The sequence below is a fragment of the Vigna unguiculata genome, chromosome 1, assembly GCF_004118075.2.
Source record: "Vigna unguiculata cultivar IT97K-499-35 chromosome 1, ASM411807v1, whole genome shotgun sequence".
In the NCBI taxonomy this organism is placed as follows: domain Eukaryota; kingdom Viridiplantae; phylum Streptophyta; class Magnoliopsida; order Fabales; family Fabaceae; genus Vigna; species Vigna unguiculata.
The window spans coordinates 11,144,859-11,156,915 of NC_040279.1; positions in this window are offsets into that span (position 1 = coordinate 11,144,859).

Sequence of the window (12,057 nt, forward strand, 5' to 3'; positions counted from 1 at the left end):
CACTAGTTCATTTCCAGATAGTGCTAAAGTGTATCATGATAGAGCTAAACCTGCACTTTCCACCCATCTAAGTTCATCTTTGTTTCAATTAAATTCCAATTCATTATCCCATTAGATTCCATTTCAAATTTTACATTCTGCATTGCACTTATGCATATTATGTTAGTGGTCATCATGCATTTGAATTAGTTCTTAATTGAGTTAATTATACATTTTTTTCTTAATTTATTTTCCCTCATTTTCATGTTTTATTTTCTTCTTTTAGCAAGATTAAATTGTGCAAGCTAAGCTTAAAATGCACTATTTTCTTGGATTCGATCTCGAGTCATCATCCCTACTATATTAGGGGGATAATTTAGGTTTTGTTGGCCTTAATGCGACTCAAAGGTAGTTAACACCTCTCCAGAAAACATCGAGTATCAACCTATCTAGGTATCCTTCTCACTCTATTTTGTGATCAAGAACTCTCAATTAAAACGACTAATGAAATTATCTCTCATGAAGGAGGGTTACAATCATGCTCACAGGTTACAACTTCACTCAATGAAGGATTTTCCAATATTCAAGCTCTCAACCCAATTTTCTAAACACAACTTATATGAAATTTTTCTGCTCTTTGTTCTTTTTTTTTCTTGTGTTCATATACTTCTTGTATGACTTTGCATCCATTTTATAGTAGTTGCATTAACTAGCCATTGTGAATTCGAATTGCAACTCTTCGTTTGCAATCTTTTTGATATGGAATGCCTTGATCAATTTATTGAATTCAATTTTCAGTTTGAATCTTCAACACCGATCTTCAAGAATTCATTTTTGAATGAACTAATGCTCTTCAGGATTTATTTTTCCTTTTTATCATTAAGCTCATACTTGATTTAGATTATGCTCTCTTCAACATTCACAATTGTCCTGTTAAGGAAATTTTGTGCAACTTGATTCTAGATATGAATCGTTAGTGCAATAACTATATTCAATCAATCAAACAAGTCATTCACCAATCACATACAATATTTACTTAATGCTCATATTGTTTGACCGTTTGATTTCAAAAACTTTCTTCATCTAGAATGTAATTATTACAAGCTAATATTCTTGAACGTTGCAATTTGTGTCATTTAATCTTTGTTTCGGAAACTTAGATCAATATTCCAATTCACATGATTAATCATATATCAAAACATATATCAAACCATTAAAGCACATTATAATCCTTTCAACTATTTAGGTCGTCTAACGCCTTGGTTGTCTAATAGCTTAAGCTTCCTTGAAATTGAGAAAACTTCAAAAATTTAAAATCCAAAAAAAATATATTCAAAAGCCATGGACTTAAAATTGTAAAATTGTTGCCACTTTATCCTTTTCTTTTTCTTCCTTTGCTTTTCTCCCTTTTTGTCAATATCAAAAAAGTTATTTAAGTAAAAAAGGTGTCATCAATGCTACAGGAAAGGCTTGGGTGAAAAAGGGGAGAGTAGTATGTCACGCAGAAAGAAGGTGTGATGAGTTCAAATTTTTGCCCTCATTTAATGTTTAAATTTGGGGATTTTATAGAATTGTTTGTGCTTAAGGATTGATTTAATCAAGATTTGTGATTATTGGATTTATTGAGTTCGTAAGATAAAAATGACGTCAAAGGTGATTTTAGTTGCATAAAATATTATTAAATATTCTAATGTTTGTTAATGCAACTAGAATTTAATTTGGGTCATTAAAAGTGTGGATTTGGAAATGTTCCGACTTACAAGTTAAGCCCAAAATCAGTAAATACTAGAAAGAAATAATTCAGGAGCTAAATGTACCCCTAGTTTGTATTGTATACACTCCTTAAAGTGGACCATCCAAAAACCTGTTATGCATCCCTAGTTTTTTCTAAATTACACCTCTCCTACCATTTAAACCCAAATCAACTAAAGCGTGCCTTGTGGCAACCCTCCACTAATTGAGCTGACCAACCAGAACATGACACGTGTCTAAATCCAAACACTCATGAACTGTGCCACCATCGACCTGCATCCTCCACACCATCAGCCTTGCTCCACGCTACAGCCACCACGACAACCACCAGATCTACGTCAACCACCACAATTTTGTCATCATCTGTACGAACCAGCGACTCCTTTGTTCACGCATCTACTGCAAAGACATCGTCAAGCCACCATTGATGGGGAACTCGCGTTGTCAGAAAACGCGAAGCAACGGAGAAGGCCACCACGAGTTCATTCAACCTCGCTGGAGTGACCACGAACCTCCATTATTAGACGAACCAAAACGTGCAGACCCATCGATGAAGAACCCACAACATTCATGCAATCAAAACCTCGACACCAACAGAACCACCATAGATGAAATTTTGTTCATGTTTTTCTACGATGATGTCAACCACCGCACTACACCTCGATGAATGACGAAAACCACCATTGCAGCAATAACACCTCCATTCTTCACCACTGCAGCAAAACTCACCTGTTCGAATCAGATCTGCACCATTGTTGAATGATGCTTAAATAGCGTGGCACCTTCACTATATTGAAAACCGTAATTCTGATGTGAGAGAAGAAGGAGATGTCATGTGTCAGTTTGTCATTGTGATAGAGGTCGTACCACCAAATTAAAACAGATTAAATGTAGTATATGAAAGTTAAACCAAGTCATCTCCCAACGACTAATATTTTCGTCCAAAGCTTCAATTTCCAGATGAACACAACAATATAACACAGGGGGGTTTGATAGATTTACGGATGTAACACACAATTGAAAACTTAAATGCAGATGTGTAAAAATGATGTAAAAACAGCGTTGATTCCTTGCTTCAAATGAAAATCCACCAATCACGGATTACAAATCAAAATGGTTATATTAACTCTCATGAGACCCGAATTAATTAATAAGCGCAAATTAACTCAAACTCAAGTGCAATTAAACAATGCACACGTTCATGAATCTGCTATAGTTCATTAAGCATGAACACACAACGATTTCACTCTGCAAATTAAGCAAAAACATAATGGTTTATTCATTAAACCCAAACGCAAATTCAGAATGGAGATTAACAAAACTCCACCGAACAAAACACTAATCTCAAGGTTTTAATTCATTATCTGCAAAGAATCAACACGTAAACTTAGCTCCTCATGGAATTCGAATTAGGGTTCAACATAAATTGTGATTCAACCATTCAAATTTGTACAAAATGGTGCAGAAAACCTAAATTGGTACAAGAAATGAAAATGTTTCATTATAAATGTTACCCAAGGTGTAGAAAATGAAAATCTCAACAATTAGTGCTCTCCACAACTCATAAAATGTGAGAAATGAGTGGAAAACGTGAAAAATCAACTTGTGCCTCCATAGGTCTCCTTCCAAAACTTTAAAAACCTAAAAATGGAAAGTGAGGAAGATGATGCTGCTGGAAAATGAAAATCAGCCCCTCCTATACGAGGTCACATCACCTAAGATTCACATATTTACAAAATTTCCACTATTAGGTGCAGAATTACAAAAAGGCCATTATTGGGCCTCAAATGTTAGCCCATTCACTTAGATGACGTGGAAATGACATGGAAATGACATGGCAACTCTCTTCATCTGAAGATTAATGTCCAAGCTCCAAAATTGCTTCACACAAGTATGTCAAAATAATTAAACACGAAAATTAGGCCAAATAATGTGAAATTAACCCAAATTCGGAATAGTGGCCCAATAAGGCCCAACAAATGAAAACACATTAAAGATAAATAATTAAGCATTGAACAACTATCAAATGGGTACACAAAGGCTAGTGGAATGGAGGAAAATAATGACTCATCACATTGTACATTCAACAAGTCAAACTAATCAAAATTGATCAAATTCTGGTCAATAATTCAAAAATGGTCAAATAAAATGGGCAAAATTGGAAATTGGACAAAAATTAAGTTGCTAAATAATTAAGTAAATATTTTTAATTAATTTTCTTTGATATATCTCAAATTATCAACAAAGAAAATCTTCCAAATATTTTAAAAACTTATAAAATCTGTTAATAATTTGAGAAATATTATATCAAAAGATAAAAGGTTTTAACAACAGAAAAGATAAAGTCCAAATCCAATCAATGCCTATATAAAGAGACCCAAGGGACAAGAAGATGGACACTTAGCAACTCTTTAGTTTTGGCAACTACCATCCATCAACCACATCTATCATTCTTCCATTTGTTTATTTTTCTTCCATTCATCATTATTCATATATTCCATCCAATCCATGGAGGACTAAGCTTTTAAGGTTGATTCGACTGTAATTTCTTAACTAGATTATGAGGTTAGATGAATTAATGTATTTGTTCTTTTTATTCTTTTTGAGATTTATTTTTCATCTATGTCTTTTGGTTCTTATTCTAGTAAAAGTAATGATTTTTACATTATAGCAAGTTAGCATAATGTTAAATCTACGTAACATAACAATCATATGAGTTCAAGGGTTTTTAAATTTTAATTAAGAAGTTACTTTGATTAATTTTAGAAACTTTCATATGATTGTATGATTTTTTGCTAATAATTGAGAAGTTACTTTGTTTAAAGGTGAAAACTTATATGAAAATTAATCAAGAAGTTACTTTGGTTAATTAATTTTTTACTATATATAAGAGGTAAAAGAGTATACATGATTACGCATAGTAACATTTAATTGAGAAGTCACTTTAGTTAAATTTACTACGACTAATCTATAAAGTTATTGCTTTTGATTGAAAAGTTACTTTTATTAAAAGTGAGGATGCCAACAAATTAATTAAGAAGTTACATTGATTAATTTGAAATCTTAAACAAGAAATCAATAACAATAATCTTTAGGAAACCAATGATGAATCCTATTTTGAAAGAGTAGTGGAATTGACCTATTTACTATTACTGTGTTTACAATCTTTTATTTGCATGTCATTTATTCTTTGCATATCAAAACCCCATATTTTCGTAGTTACTAGTTTTAATTGTATTAATACAAATTTTTATAAGAATAAAATATTTGAAATCAATTCCTTATTCATTGAGAGATGACTCAGGGTTAGCTTAACCCTATCTAGTTTGTTCACTACCAACTTGGCAATACTGAAGTTGCGATAGTTAAGTAGTGGTAATTTGATCGTTTCACTATAGCAATATCAAGGTGTCATGAAACAAAGCATTCAATTTGATCGACATGTTATCAATAACATGTTCAACTTGTTCTTATTGTTTGGCATTATATGCTTCTTGAAGGAGAATGTTATATCTTCGTTCTTATGCTATAGTCACCTCCATAATCATTTTTAGGATGTCTACTACTTTGGTGGTTCTAGGAGTTTCATGCCATGCACATTTGCTATGTTAGGTGGATTTACAAAATCATATGCCAATGGAACAAGTTTATATGGTTATTCTAGTTTATATGTGGGTGTCATGAAGGATGAAGAAGCACCTTCCTTGGAAGATTGTGAATCTTTTTGTTAGAACTCATTATCGCTAAGAGATTATAAGTTAAGAGGAGAGGAGAGCATGATTGTGTACGAACCAATGATTGGAACATATAAGCATTGCAGACTTTACAGAAAATGTAGCTCAAACATTTTAAGAAAGATTTTATAATTTGCAGCACTCATCTTTTTTTTAATCTTTGAAAAACGAGAAATATTTTCACACTAGATCATAAAAAATAAGCATATATGGTATAAAATGTTTGAAAATCGAAGCGGTGATTATCAATAAAATGAATATTCATTATGAATCGCAATTAAACATATATTTTATGTGATTATAATGCATAAAGTTTCGAGAATGCCATTGGAATACATGCAACAAATATACATGCACGTGATTTTCTAATGCAACTAATATGCATCTAGTACTTAGTTGGGTCGAATGCATCTGTGTGCATCTAACTGAACATACACGTCTGAGAGGCTGAAATGTGCCTAACAGGCCAAAATGTATCTACTACTCACCACATTGCATAATCATTCATTCACTATAGTCATGCCCAAAAGGGTTCTTAGATGATTAGATCCCTCTTCAATAAAAGGTTTCATTAATATATATGCTAGTTTATCATCTGTTGAGACAAACTTTAAATCAGTGATACCTTTCTAAACATAGTTTCTAATGAATTGATGCTTAGTTTCAATGCTTTTTGCCCTAAAATGCAACACATGATTCTTATCTAAATTTATAACAACACTATTGTCACAGATTATAGGAATGTTGCTCTACTTTATATTGTAGTCCTCTATTTGATTTTTTGTTCCAGAGAATTTAAGAACAACAATTGGCAGCTAATATGTATTATTCTTTAATAGTTACTAATGCAATTATTCATTGTTTTTTTCTACACCAAGAGACTAAATTTCCACTAATGATTTGGCATCCTCCACTAGTGCTTTTTCAATCTACATTGTCTCCTGCATAGTTAACATCATAGTATCCATCCAAAGTATAACTTTTTCACTTTTTGTAGCAAAGACCAAAATTATTAGTACCATTAAAATATCTAAATATTCTTTTGACAACACTTAAATGTACTTCTCTTAGATCTGACTGAAATTAGCACATATATAAATAGTAAAAATTATATTAGGTCTAAATGTAGTGAGATATAGTAATGACCTAATCATTTGCCTATATTTGGTGTGGTCTGCTAGTTCAAACTCCTTTTCTAATCCTAAGGATGTATAAGGATGCATTGAAGTCTTCACCTCCTTTGCATCTTCCAAGTTATTTTTCATAAGGAGTTATCTAACATACTTAGTGTGATGGATGCATATATGTTGAGACCCCTAGTTAAGGGTGTAACTTATCCACCAAGCTTGTTGAAATATAATCAATTCTCCACCCCTTTAAAGACTTGGTGAAAATATCTGCTAACTGATCATTTGAGTTAACGAACTCAGTCTTGATGTCTCTAGATTCAATATTTTCTCGAATGCAATGACAATCAATCTCAATGTGTTTGGTTTTTTCTTGAAAGACAGGATTAGAACTAATATGAAGTCCAACCTGATTGTCACATATAAGTGTCATTTGAGTGACATCTCCAAATTGTATCTCTCTAAGCAATTGCTTAAGCCAAACAAGTTCACAAGTGGTTGAGGCCATAGCTCTATACTCTACTTCTTCACTAGATCTCACCACAACACATTGTTTCTTACTCTTCCAATGGAAACACAATACCAAGAAGTAGATCTTCTATCAAAAGGAGATCATGCCCAATCAGCATCTAAATAGCAAACAACTCTTGTATGGTTATTGGAACCATATAGGAAACCTTTTCCAGGAGATCCTTTAATATACAAATGCATACATTATAATGATCTTGACATAGGAAATTGAGAAATTGGCTCAACACACTGACTGCAAAGGAAATGTTAAGACGAGTAACTCTAAGAATCTCAAATAGGTTCTCCATCATTTTGTAGGAGTTTGGTATTAGGATCCATGAGTATGATCTAGGAGATAACTTATCAAGACCAAGATCAAAATAATGAACAAAACATATAGACCCAAAAAACTTTAGAGGTAAGGAATGGAGAGGTTCATGAGAAAATAAAATAGAATGAGGAATTTTGTTATCTAAAACTAAAGATGACATATGATTATTAAGGCACCATGTAGTAAGAATAACATCACCCCGAAAAATGTTGAGGAACCTCACCATAAATTAAAAGTGTGCTAATTGTTTCAATAAGATGTCTATTCTTATGTTCAACCACGCCATTTTGTTTAGGTGTATAAGCACATGAAGTTTGATGGAGATTGCCATGAGAAGCCAAAAATTGTTTAAAAGAATTTGATAGATATTCACGACCACTATCACTTCGCAAAATTTGAATAGATATACCAAATTTAGTTTTAATTTCATTATAAAAGGTTTGAAAGATGTAAAATGAATCAAAACAATTTTTCATTAAAAATAACCTAGTACATCTGGAATAATCATCAATAAAAGTAACAAAAAATTGAAAACTAAAATTCGACCATGAGACTCACATCGGGTACCAATCACATGTCTTGAACTCCACTCTTGTGAACAACTAGAAGTTCTAATAAAAGAAATAACACAATAAAGAGAACAAGTTAGACGACTAATGGATAATAACTTAAAAGAGGACACAAAGACATAAAGAACATTATCAATGGAAAAAAAAAGGAAAAATGTTAACAGTTCCAACACCATAAGCTAAAATCGTACACCCATTAGCCATTGTAACAAAAGGGAAATTATTGGGAGAGGATAAAGAGGAAAACAAAGATTTGTTACTAGTAATGTGATTTATGGCTCTTGAGTCAAAATCCCTAGGACCAATAGAAGAAGATTGAGTCAAACTAATAAAACATATACTTGTGCGTGCAACAAAAGTAGAGGAACTAAAAGGCTTACGAGCCTTACACCATTTAAGAAATTCATTGATGATAGCAGATTTGTCGGTTGGATCAGATGAAGTATGATACATAGTAGATGATTGTGAGGGAGGATCATTATAAGCAATAGCAGCAGATAGAGGATGATGATCATGTAAAGCATAACACTTGTTAATTTTGTGGCCTAGCCTGCCACAGTGGTCACACTTGGGACGCCCTTTGCATGGCTTGTAAGAGCGATTGCGATCATCACGTTGAATTGCAAAAGTAGAGAAATCATCGACAAAAATAGGTGGATCATTGAGAGGTTTACATGGCACACGTAAAAGGCTGGAACAAGTAGAAGTAAAATTGGGTATGATATGGGAACCCAAAATCTGGTCACGAACATGGGAATATTTATCAACAAGTTCGTGTAAAGGCAAATCCATGAATAACTTTGACTGTTGCTCTAATTCTTGGGCAAGAGTAAAGGAAGGAGGTAATAAATCATTAAATTCATGAAAAAGACCATTCATCTTACCCAAATAAGCAGTCATAGGGTACTAATTTCGAGGAACAACAACATTAAAAAGGTTATGACAAACACCATAAAGATGTTGAGTATCATTGGTATATAAAAATTTGGCATGTTGCAAGACTTCAGAACATGTGTCGTAGGTCTAAAACATTTGTTTAAAAGAAGATTGGATCGTATTCTTGAGAACCATGCATATATGAGCATCAATTCTCTTCCAACGCAGAAAATCACCAAGAGTAATATCATACACTTTTTTAGTAAGATGATCAGCATACCCTTGACTCTCAGGCCAAAGTTTAATGTCTAACGCCCAAGTCACATAATTCATGCCATCTAACTTTTCAAAGGGCAAATTTACATTGAGATAGTTAGAAAATGGACTGGATAGACATAGTGGTGGTGGTAGAAGAGATTTTAGAATTGGAATAGGCAACGAAAGACATCATAAAGTAAGAGACAAACACCCCAAAACACCAAAGAGGTTTGATGGATAAACAAGACCATTTCCAGAAAGAGGAGCACAAGGTGATATCGACGCAATTGATCGTTGTCGGAGAGGAGTGGCAATGAGCGCCCTGCGCGAAGGTGAAACAGGAGGATGCGTGACTTTGAACGACGCGTGAAGGAGCATGGCTACTCCAATGGCGGTGGTTCTTGCAGCATTGAGGTCGCCTGGCCAAGGTGATCAGAACCGTGTAGTCACTAGTCAAATAGAGGAGACCATATAAGGTTAATATCCCTTGTGTCTAAAATACACATATGGCGAATGTATTTATAATAAAGAGTGATGCAAGTATATATGGCAACCAAACATAAATATGGTTCATAAGTGTCTAGTATTAGTTAAATTACACATCATTTAGACACTTATCTTGCATTAAATGAACGTAAAAATCATTAGAATTGCCTTAATTGCACATAAATACCAAATGTAGTGATGATAGACAAATCTTTTGATTTTGAGATGGGAGTCACCTTTGGTTGCTAACTTCTATCAAGGTACTTTAGCACTTTGATGTTTAACTCTTTATTGTTAAACTAGGAGACTAGCCCGTGCGTACGCACGGGTTGTATTTTTTATTTTATTTTGTATATTAAGTAGTAAAATATTATGTAATGAAATATCATGAAAATTATGTTATATTATTGTAAATGTTGTTATTAATGTAATAAAGTAGTAAGTAGTAAATCTAAATGATGTAATAATAATTTCAATTTTAAGTATAATAAATAAAATTGATATTAAATATAGTGCAGTTAATTAATTTTATGAAATAATTATAATAGCTTGTGACTCAAGTAGGGATGACAAATAAACTCGTTTCTCGTGGGTATTGCCTGAACCCGTACCCATTTTGACGAGAATCCCGGCATTGACTTGGTATGGCTATGGATATGGGGATGTACATATTTGTCCTGTCCTCGTCCTCATACCCGTCAAAATACTACGTAATATAAAAAAATTATCTTTTTTACTCTATTATTATTATTTCATTTGAAGAACTATTTTGTTTCGCTAAAACAATTTTCGTTATTTCTAAAGCATTGGTTATGTTGATATTTAAAAAGTTTTTTTAGATCTCTAAAGTATTTTTCATTTTACACTAACACAAAAAAGCCTTTTAACGTCCGACATTTTCGACCTTTGACGTCTGCCCAAACACCGACGTCGTATCGGGTGACGTCAAAATAACGTCGGCAAAATAGCAGACGTCACTTGACGTCGGTCCTTTTGGGAGTCCGACGTTATCCAACGTCGCGGCCAGTAATAGCAGACGTCAATTTTTGCACCAGAAAGAGGGAAAAAACTGAGCAATTTAACGTCTGTCAGAGACTGTCAGACGTTAAATAACGTCGGCCCTGCAACAGTCAGACGTTAAATTACGTCGGCCCTGGTACAGTCCGACGTTAAATTACGTCTGTCAGGGCACACCAAACGTCAAACTGCACCATTTTTTTAAAAAAATTTGACTGTTTTTACAATATCCACACACCTGAAAATCAGAAAATTCCCAGAACAATTTCATAAAACTTTCAGCACAATTTTAGAGTTACAGTTATATATAATAGAACTAAAGTTTCAACATATATTCTAAACTAATATAAATAACAACAAACTAAAAGTTTCAACATGAAATTCTTGTACAATAAAGTTTTTAAAACGAGTTCTAATTCATGTGGTATCAACTCCATCTCTCCAATAGATATGCTGCCCATTCTTGTCTTAGTGTGTGGATAATGTCATCTAGTAGAGGTGATGGATTCTTGAATCGCTGAAAAAGTAATACAATTTCATTATGTATGAATATCATTCTTTAAAGTTTGATATGATTTATAATATGTGAAAGATATATATAATTACCTCTATCCATTCATCTTTAACTGCAGCTCGAATGATTGTTCTTATCCAAGACATGACATAATATCCACATTCCCATGAATCTTCTTGCTTGTTACACTGAACATTACAAATAAAATAAACACATCAAAGTCATAAGTTGACATACAGAAATTAATAACTTTAAAATGAATGAGTTCTAACCTTTGGATATATGACTTTAAGTTGTTGGCCTCTAGGTTTACCCACAATTCTAATGAAATTTTGGAAACATAAAACATATATAAGTTTTTATAACTAAGTAGATACATAGGTTAGGATTGAAAAAAAAATAATACTTACTCTTGTAACATGTTTTTAAAAGCTGGTAGAATCTTCCTATGGCATGAACAAAACCATACAACTAGGCATTGTCTTGGAATGATGAGACAAAGTTGCCAATGATACCTACCATCAATCAAGTATGCATCCAGAGAACAACACAAATTAGCCTCAATCGAAATTTTATGAAATTTATGCGTAAACCTCAATGTACACATTGTAGCAAATTATGAAAAATAATTTTTTCAAACTGTCCAATCGGACAATTCAAGATTTAATACAAACGATTAAAAATTTAATCATTTGTATTAAATCTCAAACGGGAACTAAGTTTCGCTCACTGTATACTATAATATCTAATAATAATATTCAAAAATAAAATGCAATGAGAATTATTTAAAATGCATATATCTAATAATAAATATAATTTTATTTACTAATTTTACAAATATTATTATAAAATTTTAAATAAAATATAAAAATAGGCCAAAAAAATTAACAAAAAAATAGTCTAA